The sequence below is a fragment of the Rhineura floridana genome, chromosome 3 (genome assembly GCF_030035675.1).
Source record: "Rhineura floridana isolate rRhiFlo1 chromosome 3, rRhiFlo1.hap2, whole genome shotgun sequence".
Taxonomy (NCBI): Eukaryota; Metazoa; Chordata; class Lepidosauria; order Squamata; family Rhineuridae; genus Rhineura; species Rhineura floridana.
Window position 1 is genome coordinate 115528018 of NC_084482.1, and position 10604 is coordinate 115538621.

General features: G+C 45.2%; 1 protein-coding gene across 3 annotated transcripts in view; it reads right to left on the reverse strand.

Moving 5' to 3' along the window:
- Nucleotides 1-10604, reverse strand: part of FAM114A2 (family with sequence similarity 114 member A2) — a 38433-nt gene that overhangs the window by 25812 nt on the left and 2017 nt on the right. The gene's annotated exons all lie outside the window — the stretch shown is intronic.

Genomic DNA, 10604 nt, shown 5'->3' on the forward strand with positions numbered 1-10604 from the left:
TGGGGGGAGGCAATTTTTGCTGATTTCTCTTTTCCTCTGCAGTCCCTTGCATCACCCTTATCTGGGGCGGCTCAGGACTTCATGGTCACCATGACAACCATGGGGCTGTCCCAACATGCTATTGGCCCAACACATGTAGCAGGGCATACTCTAGACTTGGTTTTCACAACTGGACGTGGAGATGGTGATCTGAATGTGGGGAATCTTACATCAGTCCCTTTGTCATGGACAGATCACCGCTTGTTGAAGTTTAGACTTACAACGGCTTTTCCCCTCTGCAAGAGTGGGGGACCCATTAAGATGGTCCGCCCTCGGAGACTAATGAATCCGGATGGTTTTCAAAGGGCTCTGGGGAGTTTTCCGGCTGATAGGGCTGGCGCTCCTGTCGAAACCCTGGTTGAACTGTGGAATACAGAAACGACCTGGGCAGTTGACATGATCGCTCCTGCGCACCCTCTCCTGTGTAGAGCTCATACGGCTCCATGGTACACTCCAGAGCTGAGAGCGATGAAACAATATAGGAGACGGCTTGAGTGCAGATGGAGACGGACTCCTGATGGATGCAATTATGCATTGGTAAGTGCCTATACCAAGTTGTATATAGGGGCAGTGAGGGTGGCAAAAAAGTGTTACTTTGCTACCTCTATTAAAGCATCTATCTGCCGCCCAGCGGAGCTCTTTAAAATTGTCCGAGGGCTATTACATTCTGGCCCTAGGGACATGGTAGAACCAACTAAGGCTCGCTGTAATGAATTTGCTAGGCACTTCCAAGATAAAATCTTTTGCATCCGCCAGGACTTGGACTCCAATGTTACAGCAGTTGAATCATATGAGGTCTCCAGAACACAGCCTTGTCCTGATTTTTTGGATGAGTTTCAGTTGGTGCAGCTTGAGGATGTTGACAAGGTGCTTGGACAGGTGCGTGCAACCACTTCTGTGTTGGATCCTTGCCCCTCTTGGCTAATAAAAGCTAGCAGGGATGGAACTGCTGGCTGGACCAGGGAAGTGATTAACGCCTCATTGCGAGAGGGAGTGGTCCCTAACTGCCTGAAAGAGGCAGTAGTGAGACCGCTTCTGAAGAAATCTTCCCTGGACCCAGAAATTGTTAATAACTATAGGCCAGTAGCAAATGTTCCATTTCTGGGCAAGGACCTAGAATGAGTGGTTGCGGACCAGCTCCAGACACTCTTGGATGAAACTGATTATCTGGATCCATTTCAATTGGGTTTCAGGCCTGGTTTTGGCATGGAGACAGCCTTGGTCGCCCTGTATGATGACCTTTGTCGGGAGAGAGACAGGGGGAGTGTAACTCTGTTGATTCTCCTTGATCTCTCAGCGGCTTTTGATACCATCGACCATGGTATCCTTCTGGGGAGGCTCGCTGAGCTGGGAGTTGGAGGTACTGCGTGGCAGTGGTTTTCCTCCTACTTGACGGGTCGTCTCCAGAAGGTAGTGCTTGGGGAGCATTGCTCGACACCCTGGACCCTCCAGTATGGAGTTCCGCAGGGGTCAGTTCTGTCCCCCATGCTCTTTAACATCTACATGAAGCCGCTGGGTGCGGTCATCAGGAGTTTTGGAGTGCGTTGCCACCAGTATGCTGATGACACGCAGCTCTATTTCTCCTTTTCTTCTTCTTCAGGTGAGGCTGTCAATGTGCTGAACCAGTGCCTGGCTGCGACAATGGACTGGATGAGAGCTAACAAACTGAGGCTCAATCCAGACAAGACTGAGATGCTGTTAGTGGGTGGTTCTTCTGACCAGATGGTGGATGCTCAACCTGTCCTGGATGGGGTTGCACTCCCCCTGAAGGAACAGGTTCGTAGCTTGGGAGTACTTTTAGAACCATCCCTGTCACTTGAGGCTCAAGTAGCCTCGGTGGCCCGAGTGCCTTCTACCAACTTCAGTTGGTGGCCCAGCTACGCCCCTATCTGGACAGGGACGACCTTGCTTCAGTTGTCCACGCTCTGGTAACCTCTAGACTAGATTACTGCAATGCGCTCTACGTGGGGCTGCCTTTGAAGACGGTTCGGAAACTGCAGCTTGTGCAAAATGCAGCAGCCAGATTGTTAACACGGACCAGGCGGTCCGAACATATAACACCGGTTCTGGCCTGCTTGCATTGGCTGCCTATATGTTTCCGGGCTCAATTCAAGGTGCTGGTTTTAACCTATAAAGCCTTACACAGCCTGGGACCACGATACTTGATGGAACGCCTCTCCCGATATGAACCTACCCGTACACTGCGCTCAACATCGAAGGCCCTTCTCCGGGTGCCCACTCAGAGGGAAGCCCGGAGGATGGCAACAAGAAAAAGGGCCTTCTCAGTGGTGGCCCCCGAATTGTGGAATAATCTCCCTGATGAGGTACGCCTGGCGCCAACATTGTTGTCTTTTCGGCGCCAGGTTAAGACCTACCTCTTCTCCCAGGCATTCTAGCATTTTAGTATTGCAGTATTTAGCATTTTGTATTTTTAGTATTTTAGTATTTTAGTTTAGTATAGTTTTTTTGGAAATTTAATGAGTTATGTTTTAAATTGATTAATGTGTGGTTTTTAAATTGTATGTTGATATTCTGATGTTGTGAACCGCCCAGAGAGCTTCGGCTATGGGGCGGTATAAAAATTTAATTAATAAATAAATAAAAAATCACTCCCCCAACTGTGCTCCAGAGGATTGAGAGGTGGCACAGAGGACTGCAGGAGAAAGGGGAAGGAGGAATTTACAAAAATCACTTCCATCTTCTTTCTGTTCACAGAAGTTTCTGCAGGATAATAGTCTTCTGTGAATGGAAAGGTGACATTGGATACCCCCCAAGAAGTATTAAAAAGCAATACCAGGGCACCCCAATCCCCACTCCTCCAAGTGCCTGCCAAGGCCCCTGCCCCTCCAAATATTGTAAAAAATTACAATTGGGAGGGCTTGTTCCTTTACTTTTACCTTTGGCAGTTAATAACTGATCATCAGTGATCTGGGACTTCTGTATTAAGCCGTATCCCTACAGTTCCAAGCATAATGAGATTTAGAACTGATAAGTCGCAGTGTCATTTATGGCTCTGACGATAAATAAAATAACAGTCATTTTATTATTTATTACTAGTATTTATTAGTCGCTTTTTTCAACAATAGAACTCAGAGACTTACAAAAAGGAAGCAAGAACACAATAATTGAAATAGCTTGCAACAAAAGCAAACAATTACAAAACAACGTCAAGCAAAATACAACCATAATAGAAAAAATAACAAATAGCAAATATCACAACACAAAAACTATTTCCACACTATAAGTATAACATAACGTATTATAGGAGACCGCATTACACGTCTAATCAATATTGCAAGAGTAAAATAAAATTAAAACAGTTTCAACTTAGCTGCTAGAGCACCTCAACCATGATGTTATATGCAGTCTCATTCTTTCTAACAGAAAGTCCCTTTAGTCTCTCCACCAGTCTCCATCAACCACCACCCTAGCTCTTCCTGGCGGCCCAATCTCAAGCAGCGGCGTCAGGTGGCATCAAGTGGCCAACGGCGCCGGCGCATCTCTGGGGAAGTCCTGGTCGCAGATCTGCCGAAGCAAAGGAGCTCCTCAGTGGTGCCAGGCAATAGGCGATGAAGACAAGCATGGGGGGGGCAGGCCGAGAACCGCCACCACTATTGCTATCTCCCCTCATGTGTTGGAATGGCGTACCTGTTGGTTGGTCTCCCTCGCGTCCCCCTATCCATGAGGAAAAAGCCTCCCAGAAAGCGAAGTCATGGCCGCGGCAGCCAAAGCCAGGTCTGCTTTCAGACACCCCTCAGCTGGCTTCCCTCATGGGGCAAAACTACCTCGGCGGCCTTTTTGACAAACAGGAGGCAGCTGCCACTCAGCTGAGGTAAGGGTCAAAACTCCATCGTCCTTTCCCGGCCCATTTTTGTGTCACCGCGTCGGTAGCGTCTTCTGTGGGGGACGGGGTGGGTGGAAGCAGCTGCCGTTACTGCCGCCATGATGGTTGTCTACTACTAGAACATAAGAACATAAGAAGAGCCTGCTGGATCAGGCCAGTGGCCCATCTAGTCCAGCATCCTGTTCTCACAGTGGCCAACCAGGTGCCTGGGGGAAGCCCGCAAGCAGGACCCGAGTGCAAGAACACTCTCCCCTCCTGAGGCTTCCGGCAACTGGTTTTCAAAAGCATGCTTCCTCTGACTAGGGTGGCACAGCACAGCCATCACGGCTAGTAGCCATTGATAGCCCTGTCCTCCATGAATTTGTCTAATCTTCTTTTAAAGCCGTCCAAGCTGGTGGCCATTACTGCATCTTGTGGGAGCAAATTCCATAGTTTAACTATGCGCTGAGTAAAGAAGTACTTCCTTTTGTCTGTCCTGAATCTTCCAACATTCAGCTTCTTTGAATGTCCACGAGTTCTAGTATTATGAGAGAGGGAGAAGAACTTTTCTCTATCCACTTTCTCAATGCCATGCATAATTTTATACACTTCTATCATGTCTCCTCTGACCCGCCTTTTCTCTAAACTAAAAAGCCCCAAATGCTGCAACCTTTCCTCATAAGGGAGTCGCTCCATCCCTTTGATCATTCTGGTTGCCCTCTTCTGAACCTTTTCCAACTCTAGAATATCCTTTTTGAGATGAGGCGACCAGAATTGTACACAGTATTCCAAATGCGGCCGCACCATAGATTTATACAACGGCATTATGATATCGGCTGTTTTATTTTCAATACCTTTCCTAATTATCGCTAGCATGGAATTTGCCTTTTTCACAGCTGCCGCACACTGGGTCGACATTTTCATTGTGCTGTCAACTACAACCCCGAGGTCTCTCTCCTGGTCGGTCACCGCCAGTTCAGACCCCATGAACGTATATGTGAAATTCAGATTTTTTGCTCCAATATGCATAATTTTACACTTGTTTATATTGAATTGCATTTGCCATTTTTCCGCCATTCACTCAGTTTGGAGAGATCTTTTTGGAGCTCTTCACAATCCCTTTTTGTTTTAACAACCCTGAACAATTTAGTGTCGTCAGCAAACTTGGCCACTTCACTGCTCACTCCTAATTCTAGGTCATTAATGAACAAGTTGAAAAGTACAGGTCCCAATACCGATCCTTGAGGGACTCCACTTTCTACAGCCCTCCATTGGGAGAACTGTCCGTTGATTCCTACTCTCTGCTTTCTGCTTCTTAACCAATTCCTTATCCACAAGAGGACCTCTCCTCTTATTCCATGACTGCTAAGCTTCCTCAGAAGTCTTTGGTGAGGTACCTTGTCAAACGCTTTTTGAAAGTCTAAGTACACTATGTCCACTGGATCACCTCTATCTATATGCTTGTTGACACTCTCAAAGAATTCTAATAGGTTACTGAGACAGGACTTTCCCTTGCAGAAGCCATGCTGGCTCTGCTTCAGCAAGGCTTGTTCTTCTATGTGCTTAGTTAATCTAGCTTTAATAATACTTTCTACCAGTTTTCCAGGGACAGAAGTTAAGCTAACTGGCCTGTAATTTCCGGGATCCCCTCTGGATCCCTTTTTGAAGATTGGCGTTACATTTGCCACTTTCCAGTCCTCAGGCACGGAGGAGGACCCGAGGGACAAGTTACATATTTTAGTTAGCAGATCAGCAATTTCACATTTGAGTTCTTTGAGAACTCTCGGGTGGATGCCATCCGGGCCCGTTGATTTGTCGGTTTTTATATTGTCCATTAAGCCTAGAACTTCCTCTCTCGTTACCACTATTTGTCTCAGTTCCTCAGAATCCCTTCCTGCAAATGTTAGTTCAGGTTCAGGGATCTGCCCTATATCTTACACTGTGAAGACAGATGCAAAGAATTCATTTAGCTTCTCTGCAATCTCCTTATCGTTCTTTAGTACACCTTTGACTCCCTTATCATCCAAGGGTCCAATCGCCTCCGTAGATGGTCTCCTGCTTTGAATGTATTTATAGAATTTTTTGTTGTTGGTTTTCATGTTCTTAGCAATGTGCTCCTCAAATTCTTTTTTAGCATCCCTTATTGTCTTCTTGCATTTCTTTTGCCAGAGTTTGTGTTTTTTATTTTCTTCATTCGGACAAGACTTCCATTTTCTGAAGGAAGACTTTTTGCCTCTCAGAGCTTCCTTGACTTTGCTCGTTAACCATGCTGGCATCTTCTTGGCCCTGGTGGTACCTTTTCTGATCTGCGGTATGCACTCCAGTTGAGCTTCTAATATAGTGTTTTTAAACAACTTCCAAGCATTTTTGAGTGATGTGACCCTCTGGACTTTGTTTTTCAGCTTTCTTTTTACCAATCCCCTCATTTTTGTGAAGTTTCCTCTTTTGAAGTCAAATGTGACCGTGTTGGATTTTCTTGGCAATTGGCCAGTTACATGTATGTTTAATTTAATAGCACTATGGTCACTGCTCCCAATCGGTTCAACAACACTTACATCTTGCACCAGGTCCCAGTCCCCACTGAGGATTAAGTCCAGGGTTGCCGTCCCTCTGGTCGGTTCCATGACCAACTGGTCTAGGGCATAGTCATTTAGAATATCTAGAATATTCTAGAATATCTAGAAACTAGCAGAAACCAGTTATCATTTTAGAATGATAACTACCTATTTGTATTATTCAATTGGAATAGTCTCATGATTTTACTGAGCCTTTCTGGATTCATCATTCCCATTTCTAAAATACCCAACTCCCTTCATCCACATTGAGCCAGCAGCCACATAGCTTTTATTCAATGGGCCTGGTCTATTAGGGTGAATGGGACACTGCCCCACAAAGCTCAGTCTGCCTTCAGCCTTTTTATTTACAACTTGCCCAAGGTGGCATTATTTTGGTTTATGCTGGGAAAAACAGCAGGGAGTAGAAAAATAGGAAGACCAAACGAGAGATGGATTGATTCCATAAAGGAAGCCACAGACGTGAACTTACAAGATCTGAACAGGGTGGTTTATAACAGATGCTATTGGAGGTCGCCGATTCATATATAACAACAACAAATGTACAGCATAGCTGTGCAATACTCTCCACTCTGAGATACACCTCTTCATCACTGCATACTTTCTGACATGAGGTCAAGATACTCCTTTTTGCACAGCCTTTGGTGATGGAGGATGAGATCAGAATATCCTTCCCATTATAGTATTGTTGCCGTTCCTGACTGCTGTTGTTTCGTTTAATTTATGATCTAGTGATATTACATGGTTTACTCATTGTATTCAGCTGTAAGTAACCTTTCCTGGACCACACATGATGGGTGGGCTATTATTATTATTATTACTCTTTATTTTTACCCTGCCCTTTTTCCAAAACTGGAACTCAGGGCGGCTTACAAATAAAAACTACACATAGGTAAAAAACATACAAAAATATACAATTAAAATATAATTAAACTATTTGTAACATTAAAACCATGAAACATACACTTAAGATACTAAGACAATTTAAAACATTAAGAATAGGACCATAGAACAATACAACAGACCTTATGAGGTCCTATCTTAAACATCTTCTAGTCCAAAAGCCTGTCGGAATAAAAACATCTTTGCCTGCCAACGGAAGGATAGCAAGGAAGGGGCCATTCGTGCTTCCCTAGGAAGAGAGTTCCAGAACCTGGGGGCAGCCACCGAGAAGGCCCTATCTCGCGTCCCCACCAATCGCACTTGCGAAGGTGTTGGGACTGAGAGAAGGGCCTCTCCTGAGGATCTCAACACCCGGGCAGGCTCATATGGGGAGATACGGTCTGACAAATAGCCTGGACCTAGGCTGTATACAGCTTTATAGCTCAAAACCAGCACTTTGAATTGTGACTGGAAACAAACTGGCAGCCAGCGGAGCTGTCGCAACAAGGGGGTTGTATGGTCCCTGTAACCAGCTCCAGTTAGCACTCTGTCTGCAGCTCTTTGTACCAGTTTAAGTTTCCGAACAGTCTTCAAAGGCAGCCCCACGTAGAGCACGTTACAGTAATCTAAACGGGATGTAACTAAGGCATGCGTCACTGTAGTCAAATCAGGCTAGAAATGTTTATAAATAAGTAATACTTAGCATGGCATTGAAATTGATTGCCAAGCAACTGGATTACAACAGGGTAGCCAACGTGGTGTTCTCCAAGTGTTGATGGACTACAACTATCATTATCCCTGACCAACAGCCCTGCTGGCTCGGGCAGATGGGAATTCAGTATCTGGAGGGTACCATGTTAGCTAACACTGGATTACAACATGTGAGCTATGCATGTGTGGCAGATTTGTTCTTAATCATAACAAATAATCTCAAAGCAACAACATAAAACATCCATTACAGCATCCCTACGGCAGCGGTTTCTAACTCTGCACTATGAGAGCTGAAGAGAGTTGTTTCCATAGATGTCCATATGACAGCTGTGGCAGAGATGCCATTGCCCAAGTTGGGTTGGTGCACCAGCTATGACCATTTCTGGAGAAGGGAGACCTGGCCATGCTTTAGTTACATTACTAAGATAAAGCCAGCATACAACCGCCTCTGCCATTGGCCAGGGGAGTAAGTCCTAGGAGACTACTCCCTCTGCTTCCAAGGAACAACATCACAGTAAGGGGAAGACCAACCAAGTCAACAAGAAAAAGAGCAGCTGCAGGGAGTTTCTTCTCCCCTCCCTGTCAGAAAGGACACTCTACTTAGTCAGTTGCCCTGGGACTGCAGAGCTGAAAGCAGTACACACTGGGGTCTGCCATCTGTGCAAGAATCAAGGTTCCCAGGGGCCTGTTCCACTTGCCTCCCAATAAGAAAAGCATGGCATATTAAATATCAGCCTAGTGCTAGTCCGATTCTTTGGCTGGAAAAGGTGCAGTTGGATGGAGCTTGCTTCCCCCTTCCAGCCAGAAAGAACAGAGCTCCAAACTGCCAGTTGCCCTGGGGCTGCAGAAGCAAGAGAAAAGGACATGCTGGCTTCATCTCTCAATGAAAGGCACCAAAGGAACAAGAGCCGTCAACAATTATTCAAGCAAGAATACTAGTAAGGAAAAATCAGATTGGCCTCAAGGGGATGCAATACCTGCTTATAATGCACTACTGGCCTTAATGGAACTGCTGATCTCCCTCTTCTTCCTTTTCTCTCCACTTCCCTTGTATACCTGTGTAAGCCCAATGGCAGTACCTCCTGTCTTTTCCCCCCCTAAATAATGCGAGCTGCTTTAGGTGATAAGTCTTAAAAGTAAGGTAAAAATATAGTAAATCAATCAATCATGACTGCACTATGCAAAGCACTGTATGTGAGGTTGCCTTTGCTAAGTACCTGGAAACTTCAGATAGCAGCAGCAGCCAGGTTGACTGGAGATGGGTAACAGAAGTATGTCATCTCACTGTTGAAACAACTGTGCTGGTTATTATCTTTTAAACACTATACACTTTGGGGAAAGGATATCTGATAGACTGCCTTTACCCATATAAGCCTACTTGCTTATTAAGGTAATCCAGGGGTTACTAACCTTTTTGGATCAGCAGGCAGATTTTGAATTTTGAGAAAGTGCTTTGGGCACCAGTAAGAAAACGGCTGCCATTCGGGGCATGGCATAATACAAAATTAAAGAGAGTACAGTCATTGTTGCTTCCTCCTCCCCTGCCCCAGACAACCTCATGCTTCATCTGAGACGTCAGGTACCTTCTGCTGGTCCTCACTGTGGACATCACACAATATTGATTGTCTCCCCCCCCCCACACACACCAGTGCTGTTGCTGTATACCAACAACAGGGAACATTTTCCAGTACCAGGAAAAAAAATACAAGGTGGCCACTCACCACATGCATACAGAACACAGACACACATGCATTTATCTTGCTCACTCACTCAGACCACACATTAATACATATTGCTCACACACACACACACACACACACACACACACACACACACACACACACACACACAGAGCATTTTTGAGCAAAACCACTACCCTCACATTCAGAAAAGCACTTCCACAAGCAAAAGAAGTGCCTGCAATAACCACCACCAAAAAAGTACTACCACCACCCCTTCACAAACCATGAAAGTTGCCAGCTTGGTGCCTAGGGGCACCAAGGAAGGCATTTGCAGACACCACGGCGTCTGCGGACACTGGGTTGGCAATCCTTGAAGTAATGTATAAGGATCCTCTTGTCAGTTTGAAAACCATGTTTGGTTGGGGCAAGGGAGAGGGCCTTCTCATTTGTCATACCCAGATTATGGAAGATTCATCTTGACCCTGCTGTTTTAAAACTTTTTTATTGCTGGATTTTATTATTGTAAGTTTTTTGTCTTTTTATTGTCTTTTACTGTGCTTTGAAGTTGCCTTGAACTGTACACTTAAAGTTAATTATACAAAATTGTTACATAAATAAATAATCTACCACTCTATGTTCCTTGGAGCAGTGAGGACCTCTGCAGCATTGATCCTTCCACTACCTACCAATATGAAGACAGGACATCATCCCAAGATAGGAAGAAGAAAAGGCGCATCAGAATTCCCTGATGCAACCCACACTACACATGACAAGTGTAGGAGAATCCCAGAAACATAACCATTGCCCAGTCCGCATTAGAAATGAAGATTAGGAGAGGACAACAGGAGACAATGTTAACTGGGCTGTATTGTTCTGGGAACAGATCAAGACAAT